At 47.1% G+C, this 19,171-nt stretch overlaps 1 long non-coding RNA gene across 1 annotated transcript in view; it reads left to right on the plus strand.

Moving 5' to 3' along the window:
• The first annotated feature begins 3,883 nt into the window (after positions 1-3,883).
• LOC138510940 (uncharacterized) overlaps positions 3,884-19,171 on the plus strand; it is a 42,012-nt gene continuing 26,724 nt past the window's right edge. The window contains exon 1 of the long non-coding RNA XR_011280483.1: positions 3,884-4,029. This is a non-coding gene — a long non-coding RNA (uncharacterized lncRNA). The remainder of the gene's footprint in view (positions 4,030-19,171) is intronic.

Below are 19,171 nucleotides of genomic sequence, written 5' to 3' on the forward strand. Positions count from 1 at the left end.
GAGGTCAAAGATTATTCCAGCTGTTCCTGTGCTGCAGCTTTGAGGGTGTCAAAGGTGCTCCTACTGGCATCAATGCAGTGCAGAGGTGCAGGGAGACTCAGGGGTTGCATCTTTGTTTTTGTGGTTGCTTAGAGATCCAGTCCAGGATCTCAGGGGCACGGTAATTCCTTGTTAATGCTCTTCCACACAAGGATGGTTACAGGATTCAGTCACCTCCAGTGAGAGTGTTTAAAATGCAGTTGGCTTTTTCCAGCCAGTTAGTCATCCCTCACAGGCACTGGGAATGGTTAGGGACAGAAACCTGCCTCTTGCTTGGAAGTCTCTATTGTCACTTTCATGGCAGTATCCCAAACAGAGCTTTAGGTAAATCTTTCTTTTAAATCCAAAGATAAATCATTTTAAGGCAGGGTTGTCTCTCCTTATAAAGGCAAAATGCTACAGCAGATTGGTCCATAGCAAGCATGTTGTTAGGGGTCCAATCTAGGATTCTGAAATAAGTGTTATTTGCTTCTGATGTCATATCCAGAGTGCTTTGTTTGCAGAAAGTGGGAGGGGTAGGAAGTTTAGGGACCTCTAATACAAGATATTGGAACATCTCTCTAGGCTAAACCTCTCCTCTGGGCTACTCTAACTCCACTCCCTTCCTATGACTACTTCAAAAGCACTCCAGTAATCAGCACCCTGTATGAGAGTGCCTTTGCCATGTCAGGACTGTCATTAAAGCACTGGTTTGCAGGGGACCACCCTGTAAGGGTTCCGGTGCACTAACGAATAGTGTTGGCCTTCCTCAGGGCGATCAAAGGGGCAGCTTCCTGGGCAGGGTCCCTCGTTGTTGTGGGTACACCCAGGCAGCACAGCTAATACACACCCAGCCCTGTCATGAGTGTCACCCCACCCATCTGACAATAATATAACATCCAAATGCTGTAGCTGTATAATTGTTTAACCTCAGTAGCCACCATGTAATAATTAGATACGGCTTATATTTAGAGATTAACATGCTAACAGGTGGCTGAGATACATATACAGGCGATTAAAAAGCCACATCTGCTTGTTGGAATTGTGTGTTCCAGCAACTATTCAGCAATGTACATATGACCTTTGAACCTGGCCTGCTGCAACTGCAGTTCCGGTGCTGGGGATGTCAGTAGACTGTCACAACCAGGTATGTGGTTGCATTATTGCATTATGCTTTTGGCATTCGGCATTATGCAAGGGGGGGCGGGGTCTGATTAAGAGACCTACCTTTCAGGAAAAGAATTACCCAATTTATTGTATTGCTAAAAATAAAAAAGCTGAGGCTATTCAATCCTCACCCGTTGGCATTCTGTCACAATATCGCAAAAATTAAATAGGGATTAGCATGAGGACGTCACAATTATACTTCACTTTGAGTGCAAAATAAAATAATTTCTTTCAGAGAACTTCATTATAAAAAAAGGACAGCCGACCTGTTTTGTGCATGCAGCTCACACAAGCAATTAGACGTGTTTGTGTTTTACACACACCATTATAGTTCAGTATAGTTCAGCAGCAGTGTTCCAAAGCCAATCCTCTCCACCTTGTTGTCTGACTTCCCTCCATGGAGGATGAATGGGCGAGCGTAGCAGGCACATTGTCGGTCCCCTTTGATACTGACCGTGAAGAGACCTCTTGTCAGCCACTGTGAAGCTCAAACGTTCAATTTCCTGTGTTAAACAATGTTTTATGTTCAGCGGAAGCCCTTCCTGTTTCACTGGGTATCAGCCGGTTTACAGGTTTACAGATAACAAAAGATAACATAACCTTTGAAGCTGCCAGCAAGACAGCGCCACTTGAAAGGCGTTCTCCCTATAATATTATTGCAGCAAAGTTTTATACAGATTGTAAATCCTAAATATTGATTGGGGAAACCAAAGGCAGACGGAAAGCTCATAAAGGTTTTCAAAGATGTGATTACTGACTTTGCACTGCAATAACGTCATGTTATTTTGTTTGTGTGTGAAGCTGAGACGGGGTCCGTGCATACTGTAGCCGGGACGGGAACACATTATCCGACGTTCCAGGGAATTCTCTGCTGTTTCAGTGTGGAAAGATGCCTTGTTAGGAAACGTATGAATGTGTTGCCACTTTTTCAAAAAGATCCCATGACACCTTTCAGAAATTCAGGTTTTGCAGTAAACAGCCCTCAGTCTGGGACGTTTAAATAGCAGCCCCCTTGGTCTATTTCCCACCCGCAGTTGTGTAGAAATTGTGAAGGGTGTTCGCCTGCAGAGTGCAGACTAGTTGTACAGCTTTACGGTACACAATGCCGGGATTACGTTCCGCTTATCCCAGTTACATCTAGTGCTACCTTTCATGTTTGCAAGTCTTAGAAACCCTTCCTTGGTGCCGCTTTTTTCCAATAAATCACTTCCCCACCGGTAGGACACTGGCTTCTCCTTAGCACTCCTAGCACTGAAGGCGTAAAGAGGTGGCAAATGCCCCCACCCCCTCATATCAATTCATTTGCCCCAGGCCCAAAACCAGCCAAATCCAGACGCCAAAGGTATGGGGATGGGTAGCAGGAAAGAAACCGTGAGGAAGAAGAGTTGGGCCGGCGATTATTAGTAAGTACTCTAACAGTAGGGGTAGGAGCCGAATATGGCATATGTCATATGCCAGTCACACGTGCCACTGCATGTCACCACTACAAGTAACACGTGCCAAGTGAGTGTTCATTCCAGAACCCTGTGCATTCTTAGCAAGCCCCTATGGGTCCTGGGCCAGCAATTCCTTCAACTCCACCTCCAGTATTTACTTCATTCTCATGGTCCTTGATCATCCCTTTCTTACTCCCTCAGGGTCAGTTGCTCCTCATGGAAATTTGTTTGTATTTCACATCTGTGTTGAGCTGGGACCTCCCTCTGGTACAGCCTCCCTGCCTCTATGTAACTGGAGGTGTAGCTTCTCCGGGTCTGCAGGCGCTTCGATGCTTCCTCATGTGTTGTGCTTTCTGTCCTCCTCTCCCCTGCTGTAGTCCCAGATGACTGTGAGAAGGCACTTGCCACCTGCCCACACTGTCTGCTACGACACGGTCCTCTGAGCAACCATTTTAACACATGCACTGTCTCCCAGCCACCCCCCGCCCTTAGGGGTGGGGTTTACTGTATCCCTACAACCCGCTACCAACACTTTACACATGATGACGGCACTTACCCTTACACTACCATCAGGCCACAACATTGACATTACTGGATGTGTGTTTTTATTCATAGTTGAGGCCATACCCATGTACTGCACTGCACCCACACACTTCTAAACCCTGTTGATTGATTGATTTATTTATTTATTTATATAGCGCTTTATACCAAGGCGCTGTATTTATCCCCTTCAATATGCCTATTCACTTGCGTGATGTCAATGTGACCTAGCATTATTGAATCCGTACGCCTGCCCTCACTGTATTACAACACCCTAGCGTTGTTGCACCCTGTAACACATGTGTTTTCTAATAGTAAATTCCATGAAATGTCATCTGACATGCATTGTACACGGTTTATGGTCAGTACTATTCAACTTCCATCTGAGGCTGGTTGACAATTCTGGCATGGCTATGCTACGTGCCATCTGTGTATTGGCATCAGTCATGTTTGTGGAAGGACTATGCCAGTCACATGCTTGTGTGTGATGCAGGTGCTCTGCAGTATATGTGTTATTTTGCCGTTTGACAAGCATCCATGTCTGCTTTCAGGCTCCCCTTACCTTTCATTGACACTGCGTGTGTGCCTGACTTTGTGTCATGTGTGACATGGCAAGTTCATGTGTTAGCTGACAACATTGCAATACCTATGTGTGTGGACTATGCTATTAACATTTGTATACAAGTTTTATTTTTATTTGTGCAGGTGATGAGGCACTGGATGCAGTGGTGGAGGACGTGGTGTGGTAGCCCACGAGATTCCACTGGTGCTACAGACCATCCTGGCCAAGGGTGTCTCTGAGTACACCTCTGAGGAAGCCTAAGCCTCTGGTGCTGAAATGGACATGAAACCCTCATTCCTGTTGCAGGTGAGTGATTCTACTGTGGATGCTGTTCAGAGGTCGTTTAGAGCAAACCACGACTGAGTTGCGGCCAGGCAGTCAGGTATTAGTGATGAAGAGGACAAGGCCGAAGGTATCCTGAAGGAGAGCTGTGTGTCATTTGTGTAACACTGAAGGTTGGTGGTGAAGGTGGCAATCATACAGGGCAGGAGGGCCATGTAGGCATTGAAAATCCAGGGGGGTAGATCAGATCCCTGGGGGAAAACGCAAGTAGAGGGAGTGATAGGGGAGAGGAAAGACCCCAGTTCCACCTGGGACGGGCTGTCGGTGTGAAAGGAGGTTAGCCATGCCAGGGCCTGATCAGTGATGACCAGGGTATCACGGAGACGTGCGATTAGTGTGTTGTGGTTCACCGTATCGAAGGCAGAGGAGAAGTCAAGTAGAATGAGGACAGAGGGAGAGTTAGAACAAAGATTTGAGAGCATATCTTCAAGGGTGTTCAGAAGAGCAGTTTCCATGCCTCTGGATGGTCTAAAACTAGACTGGTGATCGTGGAAGGAGCCAACAGATTCAGTGCGAAGGGTAAGCTGGGAAATAGCAAACTTCTCCAAGAGTTTGCCCAGGAAAGGAGTGATAGAGATCGGGCGATAGTTTTCCAGGAGAGGGTGCACAAGGGAGTGCTTAAGAGCAGTGGTGGGGAAAACTCCAGTGGCAAAGGAGATGTTGCAGAGGTCAGCCAAGGGTGGAGCGTGAGAGTCAATGTTGTCCTTGATGATTTTGGAGGGACAGTGGTCCACCTGTTTGGAGGAGGCTTTCATAGACCAGACTTGTCTAGTAACCTCCTCAGGTGTGACAGGGGAGACAGAAGGGAGAAGAAGGGGAGTGGTGGAGGTGGCCAAGGGTGGTACAAGAGATGTTGCTACATGAGGTGGTGAGGTAGAGAGGGAGGATAGGATATCCACTGTTTTTGAGGTGAGTGTGCAGCCAGGGCGAGCAAAATGCCTGGGTGGGTTCAATGGTGGAGGAGGCTGCGGTAGGGATGGCTAATTCCTTGCAGACTTTGAAAAATGTGTCCGTGTTATTGGATACCGCAGAGATACAGGCTTGTATAAAGACTCTTTTCTGTTAGCAGATGCAGAGTCTATACTGCCTTTGGAGGAGGCAGCAGGCTAGTTTGTCAGAGGGTGCGCCAGAGGAATCCCATTTCCAATTGGCTGCCCTGCACTTGTGTTTAACGGAAGCTGATTTGGAGTCATAGGCTTCTGTCGTACCCTCATGACAGAGGCAAGAATATAAATAGTATTGGAAACAGAGAGGTTAAAGTTTGAGAGGGTTGTGGCAGGGTGGGAGTCAGTCGCAGGAGCGGAAGGAGCATAATACGTGGCGGCAAAGGCAGCTACTGAGACTCTTTTCATGGGTCGGATGACCTTGTAGACGGGAGGCAGAGCTGGGCTTACCTATGCAAGGGGAGAAGAGAGCTTCAAGTGAGAAGAGAGGAGAAAATGATCAGTCCAGGAGAGAGAAGTAGTGAGAGGGATAGATAGTGGAATGTCAGTTGAGAAGAGAGCATCCAACGTGTGGCTAGCGCTGTGCGTTGGGCCAGATGGTAAGATGGAAAGAAACGGAGAGTCGCAAAGGTTGCATAAAGGTCTTAAGGAATCAGGTGAGCCGTGATGGATGTTTGGATCACCCAGTAGGAGGAGGAGAGAGGAGGCCAGGTCAGCCCTTAACGAAACAAAGAGGGAGGGCTGACCAGGTGGCCGATAGAAGGTGGACAGCAGCAGTGAAGAGCTTGAAGAGAAGGACAGCCTGCAGATCAGGCACTCAAAGGATGAGTAGGCCTGAGTGGGAATGACAGACACATGGATACACTCGGGGAAGATCAATGCTACTCCCCCACCTGGTCTGTTTGGTCTAGGAAGAGAGCGTATTGTGTAGCCTTCTGGGAGAAGTGTGTCAAAACCTGTGACAGAGCAATCCTTGAACCAGGTGTCAGTGATGGCAAGAACATCACAATCCAGGAGTTCAAGGAGGTTGCACATGTCTGAGGAGTGTTTGACAGTGCTTACCATGGCAATGTGGAGCAGATTGCAATCAGTGAAAGAGTTACGGGGGGGAGCAGGGGACAGTGGGCCCCCCTAACTGACGATAGTGCCTGAGTGACAGAGGTAGAAAGGGACAGAGGAGCCAAGGCCGGTAAGGGAGCCGGGACCATAATGGGTGAGGAGGGAACCAGTGCTGAGGCACCACAGTGGGCAAGGGAGCCCCAGATACAGTGTTAGTGGGTGACTGGTTCACCCAAGAGGAGAAGGCAGACAGGGTTGTCAAAGTGTGGGGTGGTGGCAAGAAGGCCATGGCGAGGGTAGAAGGGTGGTAAGGAGGTTGCAAGGGAGCCAAGGTGGGCACAGCTGGCATGGAAGCCAGGGCAGCTGAAGGAGCAGGTGCAAAAGGCGGAGGGAGGTTGATAAGGCAGGGGAGGAGCCTATCAAAGAGTAGAAGGTTGGGTTGAGGAGCCTGGACCATGATGGTACCATTGCAGTAGACATTGATGATGACCCTGGAGGTGGAGAGGGCAAGAAAGACCACCCAGCGGGTGCCACCATTGATGGGCGAAGAAGAGAAAGGAGAGAGAAGAGCAATCATATGGAGAGTCCATAGGACGGGTGAGGGAACGACATAGAGTATGTCTGTGAGAGTCTCTCTGGCAGAGGCAATGACGTAGGTGCCTGCAATTGGAAGGCCTGTGTTAGAGCTTATTATGTCCTTCTTTAGGTTCTTCCTGACAGACTTAGGAAGGGGTGAAGGATAAGAGATAGAGAAGCAGTTTGAGAAGATAGGAGAGATAGATAGTGCCATAGCAAACTGCAGAGGGTGAGGTACACTTAACCAGGCTGAGGCCACAGAGGCGCAGCGAGAGCAGTAAGTAAAGGGGGGGAGACAGGGAACAAGACTGGGAGAAAAACAATGGGAGCTGGGGGAGGTAATATGCACAGAAAAACAGTGAACACGCAGAGGAAGGGGAGGTAGCGGGTGTATGGCTGAGGGGAATAACAGCATAGAGGGACAATGGGACTGAGGAAGGGTGAGGGAACTGGTAGCAGACTAGACTGAGTTCAGAGGGGTGGACTTGTTAACACATTCCCATGAAAAACAGGTTATGCACACAGCTAAAAACAAATGTAAACAGGAGCAGGACAATCAAGATGGGCACACAGCTGAAAACGAATTTAAAAGCAGCAGGACAATCAAGATGTGCACACAGCTAAAAACGAATTTAAACCGCAGCAGGACAATCAAGATGTGCACACAGCTGAAAATGAATTTAAACACCAGCAGGACAATCACGATGTGCACACAGCTGAAAACGAATTTAAACAGCAGCAGGACAATCAAAGTGATATATATTCTAGAGGAGTCATCGCTCTGACCATGCTAACCAGAGCTTTCACCTCAACTTCCACTGCCTCAGATGTCGACGCCAGAAGACCTGGATAACCCAGCAGGTAGTCCATGGAGTTGCCAGCCACTGCATCGAAATGGACAGTGACCATATAATCTGACAGTTGCAATCAAGTGCTCTAATGGGAGTGGTGTGCGAAGAAATGACCCTTGGAAAAGTGGCAGTAGGGGTTTTGGGTCCATCACGATCATGATAGGATGATGAAAAATGTAAAGGTGGACATGACGACACCACAACAGACCAAGGAACACCTCACACTCTATTTGTGAATGTCGCATTTCTGTTTGTATCAATGCTTTGGGAGCCCCCACTCTCTGCAGCCCTAAGGGCCTTCCTTCTTTCCTTATGTGGCGCCTGAAATGCCTGGCCTGTTTAATATGCCAGGGGCCCCAGGCTCCATCTAGCCCATGTGTCTCTGGAAATATTGCTTTTAACTAAACCCTGTCATGCTTTTCTTCTATTGTTTAACCCACTGCTGACATCCCACACAGTAACATGTAAAATGTGACTCGGAAGCAATGGGCCTCACAAAATGAACGACTTATCAAAATGCAACACATCACACACATCTATGACTCCAAGAAATCAACAGCCTACAGAAGGACAAACATAGATTTTAAGACAAAGCTATATTTCACATGGGCTTGCAGTATAAGAATATTGTTACTCTCTTGCCAACACGGAGTAGGGGAAAAGCCATCTAATTGCTTCCATTTCTTCCATAAAGCTGTGACCCTGAGGGCAGTTGTCCATTTCATGCATGCCTTTGAAGGACAATAGAGGTCGGCAGAGTGTAAGACATATGAGCCACAGCGACATTCAGCGGGACCAGTCTGTTGGGAAGTGTCTGGATTTTCCTCGGGCTGAGGCTTAAGGAAAGTAGACATTAAGATGAAGTAGTCCCTCCGTGAAGCCTATCCCTTGTCATTGATTGGGGTCCGCGGCACCGACCTGGTAGTGATGAACTTACACATGAAATCAATAAGAGAATTGCAAGGTCCTCTCCTTTCCTGATGTTACATTAAAAAACAAAAAGTCTGGCTTAGGAACACTAAACTGTGCTTCATATGAGACTGCAGGATGTGGTTTCTAATCAAATTTAGAAGCAAAGCAAGAATATGTCCTGTCAGACACTACATATTATTAATATTATTATTATTATTATTTTATTATTACAGTCATGTTTGTGTGCCAGAATATGCATGTCAGACCATCACATGGGCTGTGTAGCCTCTCTCACACCACCTCTGCTGAAATTACACACAGGATCATCTTATCTATCCCATTTATCCCTCTTTATCCAAAGTTGCCACTGAGATCAGCTGGAAATTCAGCAGTCGAGGTGTACAGGACACAGCTTGGCCCCAGTCAGACCAGCATGTGCTGTTGAGTGCTGTGTTCAGCAGTGTGTTACTTACTTCAATCGAGTGTTGTCACAAACAAAGGGACTGTCTGAGGCACAGCTGAAGATCTTTGCAGATGTAGAAAGAAAATCCTGCTCAAATACGAGAGTGCAGGTGTCTGTCTCCTTTTGCTAGAGACTCCCACGATTTTAGGGAGACTTGGCAGCTCTGTTGACAGAGAAATGTAAGGGGCATTCTATGACACGATATGGAATACATTGCCCAAAAAAAGGGACTAGCCAGAAATGCTGTCTGATGGTAAAGTCCATTGAGGCAGTTAGTACTGTGGTAGAGTCCAGATTGTCCATACTTTCTTTCAGGAAAGTCATGATTCTATGAAAGACACAGAGGCTCGTACTATGCATACTCTTCTTTATTACAACTCAAGCAGCAATCTTAAAAAAGAAAATAAAATTAAACAAAAATCAAAGAAAAAAACATTTTCTGTGTCAATGTAGTCTTTGCAGTTTGAAACTCTATTGCCCTCAGGCATGACACTTGTCCTAGTCCATGAATCACGACGTTATGGTCCTATCACCTCACAATTCCGCATCCCCTATTCCTCTTTCTTTCACTGTCTCGCTGTAGCTTCCTAATGAATGACTCCATCTTGAACAGGTTATAGCGAAGAACAAAATGTAATGAACCGCCTCCAAATCCAGCAGGGATCAGCCCTGTGTTGTCTGCCTGTTTAGTGTCCGCACCTGCTGTCAGGTTCCCTTGGAGGTTCAGCAGATTCCTTCTTAGATAAGTGACTGTAAAATTACTGACGAATGCAACTTGTTATGACATATGATTGATGGCAAATTGATCAGTTAGTTAAAATAACTTTTAAACAGAAGAGGTGATTCAGCAAACATAAGACTGTCAAGTAAAGTTTAGTCTTTGATGGAAAGTCAATACTGTGATGTTTCAAAGGGTCGTTCATTTTCTACAGGGGCAGAAACAGTGCCCCAGCTTTGAGTCTGCGCTAAACCGCAGGAACTCCATTCTATGCTGTGGCCTGGTCTCAGATTTCTCCCAATTGATGAGAAAACCCAGCTTCTCTAGGAGACCCATCATTGGGATCATTTGCTTTGGCAGCCGCATCGGATCCTGCGCCATGAGACAAATATCCTCGATCTATAAAATCAGTCTCACTCCTGAGTAGCTTTGTGAAGCACCACAGTGCTGAAGTTAGTCTGAAAAGGGAGACACATAAACTCCCACCTTTGCCATAACCAAAGGAATTCTAAAAATTGCTGGTGCATCTCAGGAATGGGTACTGCTAGATAGCCATCCCTCAAATCTATGCAGGTTAGCCTTGCCCTTTCTACAAAATGTCCCTGAAGAGATGGATTTCCTCCATCTTGCAGTGTCGGTACACAAGAAAGGCGTTAAATTGTCTGAGATTATCACCGGCCTGACCTTTTGCTTCTGGTTCACCAGTAAGACATTGCTTAGGAAGTGTTGCGCCACCTGCTGCGCTGGCCTTATCGCCATTTTCTTTAGAAACTCTCCTTCCTCCTTGTCTATGAGGCTTTGTTCCTCCTGTGTTAGGGAGAATTCTCAAAATGTGCTAATTTCCCTTACCTTTTGAGACCCCCAGCAGCTTTGCTGGATTTCTAGGATTTGATTTTTCTACCTGGGAAGAGTGTGAGCCTTTTTTCCCCACTCTTCCATGTATTTTGATGTGTGTTTTACTTTTGTGTTCTTTGGTTATGGTGTTTTAAAACAACTCCATAGGCATCATCTTTTTCTTTGTGTCACACAGCACCTTCAGTGCAGTGGCACAGGGGTGCCTTTCAGACCCCCGAAGGTTTAAACACTTTCTCTGGGACTGACTACCGTCTCCCAGAGCATGTAAACTTAAATTGACTTTACTAGTCTCTTTATATTTACTGACCCAGCACACACTATCTTCCTATAGAGTGCTGGAGGGATTGCCTAGCATCTCCTGAGTCAAAACACTCATGTAAGTCAAATGTTACCCTTTCCTACTTTAAATGGCTGGTGGCAGTGGTTTAGATCAAACTACCATGATTTTATCCGAACGCGAACAACGGTAGCAGAAAACCGTGTCAGCCATGTTTTTCAAGATGGCGCCCAAGAACTATCTGTAAAAACAGACTCCGGTCGACTTTTCTTGCCGTTTCTTTTAGGAAAGGTCCTTCTTGTGTGTAACTCTGCGTGGCAAACCAGGTTTGGTCCCTTTCGTCATTGGCCTTTGGTGGGTTTCAGTGCTGAAGTGGGGTGGACAGGATGTGGGGGAGGTGCCCGAAACTCCCTGTGCTTAGTCTCCTAGGAGACCTGAATGCACTCTGTCGTGATTGACTGGCTGGCTGTCCGGCAAGGACAGCCACCCAGCTGTGTGAGGGACAGCCGGGCTGGAATTAATGGGGGAAAACTGTTTAAAAGCAGGTCTCTGGGACTTGGAAAGCAGATTCGACCACTGGAACGAAAGAACCGAAGACGAGCTGAAGGAAGAGGACTGCTGCAACTCCTGGATGACCGGTGAAGCCCTGCTGCAGGTCCAAATTGCCTAAAACACCATCGACAGAGAAGCCCTTCAAGGTTAATTTCTTCCCTTGAGTTTGGTGCGACCAACCAACTCACAAGCCTCCTGAAAACCGTCCCCTCCTGGTCGAATTTTCTACAGAGTGCTGTGGAAAACCGAATAGCCAGAGGGAAGGATACGTTTCTGGTCTTGAAGGCACTCACACCTTAAACTGATGTTTATCCAAGCTTGTGGCCTCTTCCCTGGGCAGTGCAGGAACCTCCCGACTTCCTCCTTCTTGTCCCCACGACTGAAGCACAGGAACAGCGAGGTCTGCTCGAACTGCCAGGACCAACTGCCTCAGCTACAGCTCTTCTTCACTTTAAAGGTACTGTGCAAACGCGGTCCGGAAATCTTTTCGACCACAGAGAAAGTTTGTGAAACTTTCCCCTCTTTGAAGGCTACTCCTTCCCTAAACATTTGTCTAACTTTTCACCTGGCCAAATTCTTCTAAAAACCGTGGCAAAGACTTAACCATTATCTACAAGAACTGTGCTATCCTATACAAAGACTCTGAACCATTAACTTTGGCCCAGGCCTATCGAATTGAATTGCTGGTTGTAGTTAACTGAAACCCTTTACCCTACCTATGAATGTATTTGGGCTGCATTTCTTATAACCTTGTCTTTTTACACCTTTTTAAATTAACTGAAGTGCCATTTTGCTCCAACATCAGGGGAGCTGAACTTGTTGAGTAACTTATTGGTTGTGTATTGTGGTGTATTAGTGTATGATATTAAGCTGCTTTTGCTAGTGTAATGTTTTCTAATTGACTGTGTAAATAAATGTATATTCTTTTACCAAGAAACCTTCAGTAAGTGTTTGTTTGAACCACTGTATTTGTTAGTCCCTTTGTGTAACTTGTTCTACTGCTCACTTAAACTCTTGAGATAAGTCTGGCTTTTCAGCCAATGCTATCACATAACTATGTAGTACAGGCGTGTACCAAAGGTGAAATTGTACTGACACTTGTAGTCTTAATTGCATGTAGTGATCCCAAAGGGTACTGCATGTGATTCGGCCTAACACTCTTTAAAAATTACAGACAACACCCTGCACAGTCTCTGCGACCCAAGAGTCCACGGTAAGCTCCTCCCAAGCGCTTAGATGCATCACTAGCCTATCACCTATCGCGGGAATTGCATTGCTTGCTGCTGCGCTGTGTGCATACGACTGTACTCTCACTTGCTGCTGCAGTGCCAGCCCCAACCCCTGCCTCTTCCACGGGAGGGGAAGGAAGGATTCAGCATTTTGTCTTCCTGCTGTCACCAGTTGTTTCCTCTGTAGGGCCTCTGGCCTCCTCAGTGGCTGGTGGAGACGCCTCTGCTTCTGCCGCCCTGGGGATACACTGGGCACAAACACTCTTTTTAACGATGTCTGGCCTTTCTCCAGAGCAGCAAAGGTGCTAACAAATCTGGACTTGTCTTTGACAAAAGCTTCTCCAAACAAAAGCCCTTTAGCTGCCACAGCGGCCTCAGAGGATGTCAACTTCCTGAGTTTCAGGTCGATCTTCACTAAAATCGATCATCTGCACTCTGCTGCTATCGTACAGTTGGTATTACTTATTAAACAAACTGCTCTTTGTGCTCAATTAGCCAGAATATGCACATCCATATGGTCTCTTCCACCATTTTAATGATCTTGGCCAATGGACCTATGGAATCGGGGAGCGTGTCCTGGCATGCTATCCATGAGTGGTCAATGCCCTTTTCAGGTCCTTGGTGTGCTTCACCATGAATGAGTCCACCTCCAGAGTGTCCGCTACTTTATCCGGCAGAGAAGGTCTGGGATATTGTGCCTTCAATTCGACTCTCACCTCCTTATTTAGAGGCGTGCGCAGTCACTTGCTCTAGTACCTTTTGGCCTTAAGTGGGGGCTTCCCCTCCAAGGATCTCGGTGGAGTAGCAGGTCTGGATGAAAGGGGTCGACCAGGGAACTATCTCTGCTTTTCTAAACGCTCTTATAGTGCCTTTTGCACGGTTCTCCTTCCTGAGGAGTGGCCAACCTCACAGATAGGTGAGAACTCTCAGTGCTGCTGGAATCCCATTCAGTGCCCTCTTGGGCTTCCTGTGGGCTAAAGGGTATGCATAGCTCTCAACCATTTGTTTTGCAAAGGTGGGTGAAATCACCCGATTTTGTTTTTGGCGGGTGAGACACCCATTGGAATGAATGGGCGTGCAGGAGGCTTGGGGGGTGAGTCAGCCCTTTAAAAGGCCGGTGACACCCTCCAAAAGCGTGCGAGTTGAGAGCTATGGGTATGTCGCCTTGTCCCTTCCATCACGTCTTTCCCTTAGCATGCCACTATTTTGTGTGTCCTTTGCATGATTCGGACAGTGGATTGCCACTGGCCTTATGTTCCTCCTGCCATTGTTTCTTGCAGGCTCTGGGCCTCACAGGGGTCCTGCAGAAAGTTTAAGACTACAGGAGTTAGCAGTAAACCCAATTGGTAGCAGTCTGCACCACCCAGATTTACCTGGTAGCTGTGGCTGAGCAGTCAGACATCTCTCAAGACGAGTTAGGCAGTATTTAGAGTATGCAAGATAGGGCAATTTACACAGTAGAACAAGCAGACACTGAACAGAGCTTGGGTGTAAAGATATATAATTATTTATTTGAAACCACATCTATGAAAAACACACTGGCACTAATATGGCAAACAACTTCAATCACAGTTACTATAAGTATATATCAATCCTCTAACAATATTTCGACAAGTCTAGGTCCAAAGACACCACTTATTTGCAGACAGAGGTGAGTGCTTAACCTAGATGACACTCTAGTATTCGTTAGGAAGGGAGAGAAAAAGGCAGGGTATGAAACCAACTCAGTACCAACACTTTTACAAAGCAAATGCAAGGCAAGCAAGGCAGGGTCTACTGTAGATCACAAATTCAGAGGTCAAGCCCACTCGGAAAGAGGCAAGGCGGTATGTCCCAAAAATACCACAGTGGAAATGCACTTCAAGTCTTTGTAGCAAAATGTCACAGAAAGGTTGGACCAGTTTTAGAACAAAAGTTAAGAAGGTCTGGAGGTGACCCAGTGGAAAGGTAAGGATTTAAGACACCCCACGCTAACCGTGACAAGGGAAGCCAGGCAGACACAGTACCTTGAAAGTGGAGAGACAGCTCCGGCGGGGGCAGTTGTTCCTGGTGGTGGATGCAAGTCGGGACTTTGCCAGAAGAAGAGATGATCTCGTCGTAGAGGAAAGTTGAAGATCGTTGCACCACCAGGGAAGAGACCAGCCGCGGAGTGCTCCGTCACAAGGCACCACTTTTTGGTTGCGGTGCAGGGGTTAGTGGCTATCCGGTTGCCGGGGTGCTCAGCACGGGCAATTCGACCACTAGATGTTCTGGAAGCGAAGAAAAAGCAAGGGACTGGTTGTTCCCACCAGTCAAGGGAAGAAGACTCTCCAGCAGGGAGATCTCCTCTGTCCTTGGGAAGTGGTGAGGCGATTCAGCAGGGCTCCACCGGTGGTGTCGTCGTTGCAGGTCGGCTCAGCTTCTCCCTCTTCGGATTCTTAGGTCCTGTGGCGACTTCTGAAGTTCCAGTACCCAAAGCCCTGCTTTTATGCAGAGAACCCCCATTCATTCAGCCTAGCTGTCACTCAAACATGCTAAGTGGTGAGCGGGGCGGCTCACCACTTGGGCCAATCACACCAGAGTGCGACTTGGGTTGGCAAGGCAAATCAGTCCAGGGTGCCTAAACCCCCTCCCACACTCCCTGTGGTACCCAGACAGAATGGCACCACTCTGAAGGGCTTCTGTGCAGAAGCCCGCCAAAAGTGGAACAAAGGGCTCAACCTTTGGTTTGGAGTTACAGAGGCGAACACAGACGCCATTTACAAACCGAGTTCTGGCAGAAAATACCAACCGGTGAATTTATATTAATTTAATAAACCGGCGGTATGACCGAGGCTATATAGAAAAAGTATTAGCCTCGAAAAATGGGAAAATCCCATAGGGATATATTCACGGTCGAATATAAAAAGTAGTATCCACTGCCACCAGCCAAAACTCGACGAGGGGGGACGGAACAGTGCCCCCTCGAACAACAGACCCAGGGGTAATCGAATCACCCCTACCAGTACGTCCACAATAGGATGGTTTGTATTGGTTCTGTTAGTAAATTTAGGTCTAGTAAAGCCAATGGTGACTTTACATGCCCTGGGAGACAGTAGTCAGTCCCAGGGTATGGAGTCTATGGTGGGGGTCACCTAGGACACCCCAGTGTTACGGCACGAGGGTGCTGTGTAACACACATAGCAAAACACATGAGACCCTATGGAGTAAAAGACCCCATAGCCCATAGAACACATTAACATTCCGAAAATACCACAAATCATGTCCAAGAGTGGGAGAAAAAAGAGTTTCACTCTTGGCAGGATGAAAAAAACAAACTCCAGAAATCCAGCAAAGCTGCTGGGGGACTCACTAGGTTAGGAAATTCAGCCTAAACAGAGAATTCTCCCTAACACTCGCCCCCCCGCCCCCAGACTAAGGGACAGGAGGATTTAATCCACTCCTGGATGAATCTCATACCTCTAGTCGATGACATACATCCTAGAGAGACGATCAGCATTTTGGTGGTGTCACCCTGACCTGTGCTCAATGGTGAAATCAAACCCTTGCAGGCAAATTGACCATCTCAGTAGTTTTGGGTTTTCCCCTTTCATTTGCATTAACCATCTCAAGGGTTGGTGGTCAGTCTGAATGACAAAAGTAGAACCATACAAGTATGGCCTAAACTTCTTCAGAGCCCGCACAATAGCAAAGCACTCTCTTTCGATTGTTGCCCACCTTGTCTCAGGATCCTTCAGCTTGCGGCTGATGAAGCAAACGGGGTGCTCCCTACCCTTCCCATCCAGTTGACTGAGTAGTGCACCTATTCCTACAGTTGAAGCATCTGTCTGCACAATGAAAGTTTGGTGGTAATCAGTAGCTCTGAGTACTGGGGCTTGGCAAAGAGCCTTTTTCAGGTTTTCAAAGGCCTGATTGCACTCCTCATTCCATCTAACCTTTTTAGGGAATTTTGGAGAGGAGATGTCATTCAGAGGAGAAGCTATGGTCCCATAGTTCCCAATGAAATTCCTGTAATACCCAGTGAGACCTAAGAAGGCTCTGACCTGGGTCTGAGTAGTAGGTGTTGTCCAATTTTGCACAGCTTCAATCTTACTGAGCAAAGGCCTTATTTCTCCACCTCCTACCTCATGTCCAAGATAGACTACCTTACTCTGCCCAATTTGGCATTTACTCGCCTTTATGGTCAGATTGGCTTGTCCAAGAGCCTGCAAAACATATCTTAGGTGGTCTATATGTTCTTCCCAGTCCTCCATCCCATTCAGAACCTGGTTTACCATCCGTTGAAATGTAGCAGGTGCATTTTTCAATCCAAAAGGCATTACCTTAAACTGGTATAAGCCAAATGGGGTAGAAAATGCAGTTTTCTCCTTGGCATGGTCTGTCAGGGCTATTTGCCAATAGCCTGACGTCAAGTCAAATGTGCTGAGGAACTTTGCTGAACCAAGTCTGTCTACCAACTCATCAAGTTCTTTAGATCCTGCCTTTGGTACTAACACAACTGGGCTAGACCATGGACTAGTAGAGGGCTCTATTACCCCGCGATCAAGCATCACCTTTGATGTGGGTTCTTACATTTTCTGACATTCTGTATCCTCTGTCTTTGACTGGCAGACAGTCACCAGTGAGTATGTCATGCTGGCCCCAAGGGGTCAAGCCTGGTGAAAGTGAGAACAGAGAGGCAAACTGATTCAACATAGATTTGCACTCTTCTTGTTGCTCAGGTGTCAGATTTGAAGAGAGATTTACTCCTTCAATGTTTTCGTCTAAAGGTAAGCCTCTGAGGAGATCAGGAAGAGCTTCACTCTCTTCTTCTTCCTCTGATGATGCTAGAAGCAATGCTCCTACATCAGGTCTTGAGACATACGCTTTGAGTCTGTTGGTGTGGAAGACAGTTGGAGCCTCCTTGGGATTGACCAAGTCCACCAGATAGTTGACCTCTCCAAGTTTACCCACAACTCTGAAGGGTCCCATCCATTTGTCTTGCAAGGCCCTCTGCCTTGTTGGGATCATAACGAGAACTAGCTGGTCTTGAGTGAACTCAACCATGTTAGCCTTTTGATCATGCCAGTGCTTGACCAATGCTTGTCCAGCTTTCAAGTTATCACTTGCTTCTGCCATCATGTGTGACATTCTCCTCCGGAGACCTATCACATAGTCAGTCACTCTGACTGGCTTGGGGGAAGGAGCACTCTCCAACCCCTCCTTAATCAGGGCCAATGGACCTCTGACAGGATGACCATAGAGAAGCTCAAAGGGAGAATAACCTACTCCCTCCTGAGGGACTTCTCTATAAGCAAAGAGAAGGCATGGCAGTAGAAGATCCCACTTTCGTTTAAGGGGGTCCTCTAAAGCACCTATCATGCTCTTCATGGTTCTGTTAAACCTTTCAACCAATCCATTGGTTTGTGGGTGGTAAGCTGTTGAGAACTTGTAAGTAACTCCACAGGTTTTCCACATGGCTTTCATGTAGTGGGACATAAAGTTTGACCCCCTGTCAGAGATTACTTCCTTAGGAAACCCAACCCTGGTAGAAATACCAAGGAGGGCCTTAGCCACAGCCGGAGCTGTAACAGTCCTCATAGGAATGGCCTCAGGATACCTAGTAGCATGGCCTACTACAACAAGTATAAACCTGTTGCCTGAGGAGGTTGGAGGATCAAGGGGACCAACAATGTCAATCCCTACTCTCTCAAATGGGACTCCCACAACTGGGAGAGGCACTAAAGGTGTCACATTCTTGGAGCCAACCTTACCAGAGGTCTGGCAGGTGTGGCAGCTCCTGCAGTGTTTTTCTACTTCGGCCCCCATCTTTGGCCAATAAAAGTAGAGAGAGAGCCTTTCCTTAGTCTTCTTGAAACTCAAGTGACCAGTCAAAGGAATCTCGTGGGCTAACTGCAAGAACTGTTGTCTGTTCTCTTGGGGTACTACAAGTCGTTTGTAGTCTCCAGGTTCAGACCCTGTTGGTTCACTGTAGAAGAGGCCATCTTCCCAGTGCAACCTGTATTTACCAGGCTCTTGCCCTTCAGCCTGAGCTTCTGCCTGGTGGCGAAGACCTTCCAGAGTTGGACATTCTCTCTGTCCCTTACTGAAGTCTGCCCTGTTGGGTCCACCTTCTGCCAGTAAAGACTGCAGCTCAGGATGGTCAACAGGATCCAGATCTCCAATGAGTTCCTGGCCTTCAATTAGCTCTTCCTCAGAGTCTAATTCTTCCACACAGGGTTGTACCACCCTCTCAGCCTCAGCTGGAGGGGGGGTTACTGGTGTAACCTTGGACAACCTAGGGGAAGTCCTTGTTGGTTGCACTGAAGTGCTGGCTGCTGGTTTCTGTTTAGAAGTTTTAGGTTTCCCTTTTTCTTCTGTTTTCCGTGAGACAGCAGCTGACAACTCCAGTGGAGCAGGAGTGATATCCTTCTTCATCATCTCCTTGGGAGTACCTCTCATGGTTCTCTCCCTTGCAGGTCTGGTTAGCTCCTGTAACCATTTACTAGGAGGTCTGGGGGTATGAGTCACAACTCCAAGAGTTTTTAAATCGTTACCCAACCGAACTCGTCCTGGTACCTCACTTTGTATGCTGACAGGTATCTTCACAGTCATGTCATTACACTGGATGAGAACTGGTAATTGGGGAAGCATCTGCACAGGCCCTCCAGCTAACTTGGTGAGGCATTTGGGTGCCTTAGCAACATCCTCA

The sequence above is a fragment of the Ambystoma mexicanum genome, chromosome 6p (genome assembly GCF_040938575.1).
Source record: "Ambystoma mexicanum isolate Mex_15411 chromosome 6p, UKY_AmexF1_1, whole genome shotgun sequence".
NCBI lineage: Eukaryota > Metazoa > Chordata > Amphibia > Caudata > Ambystomatidae > Ambystoma > Ambystoma mexicanum.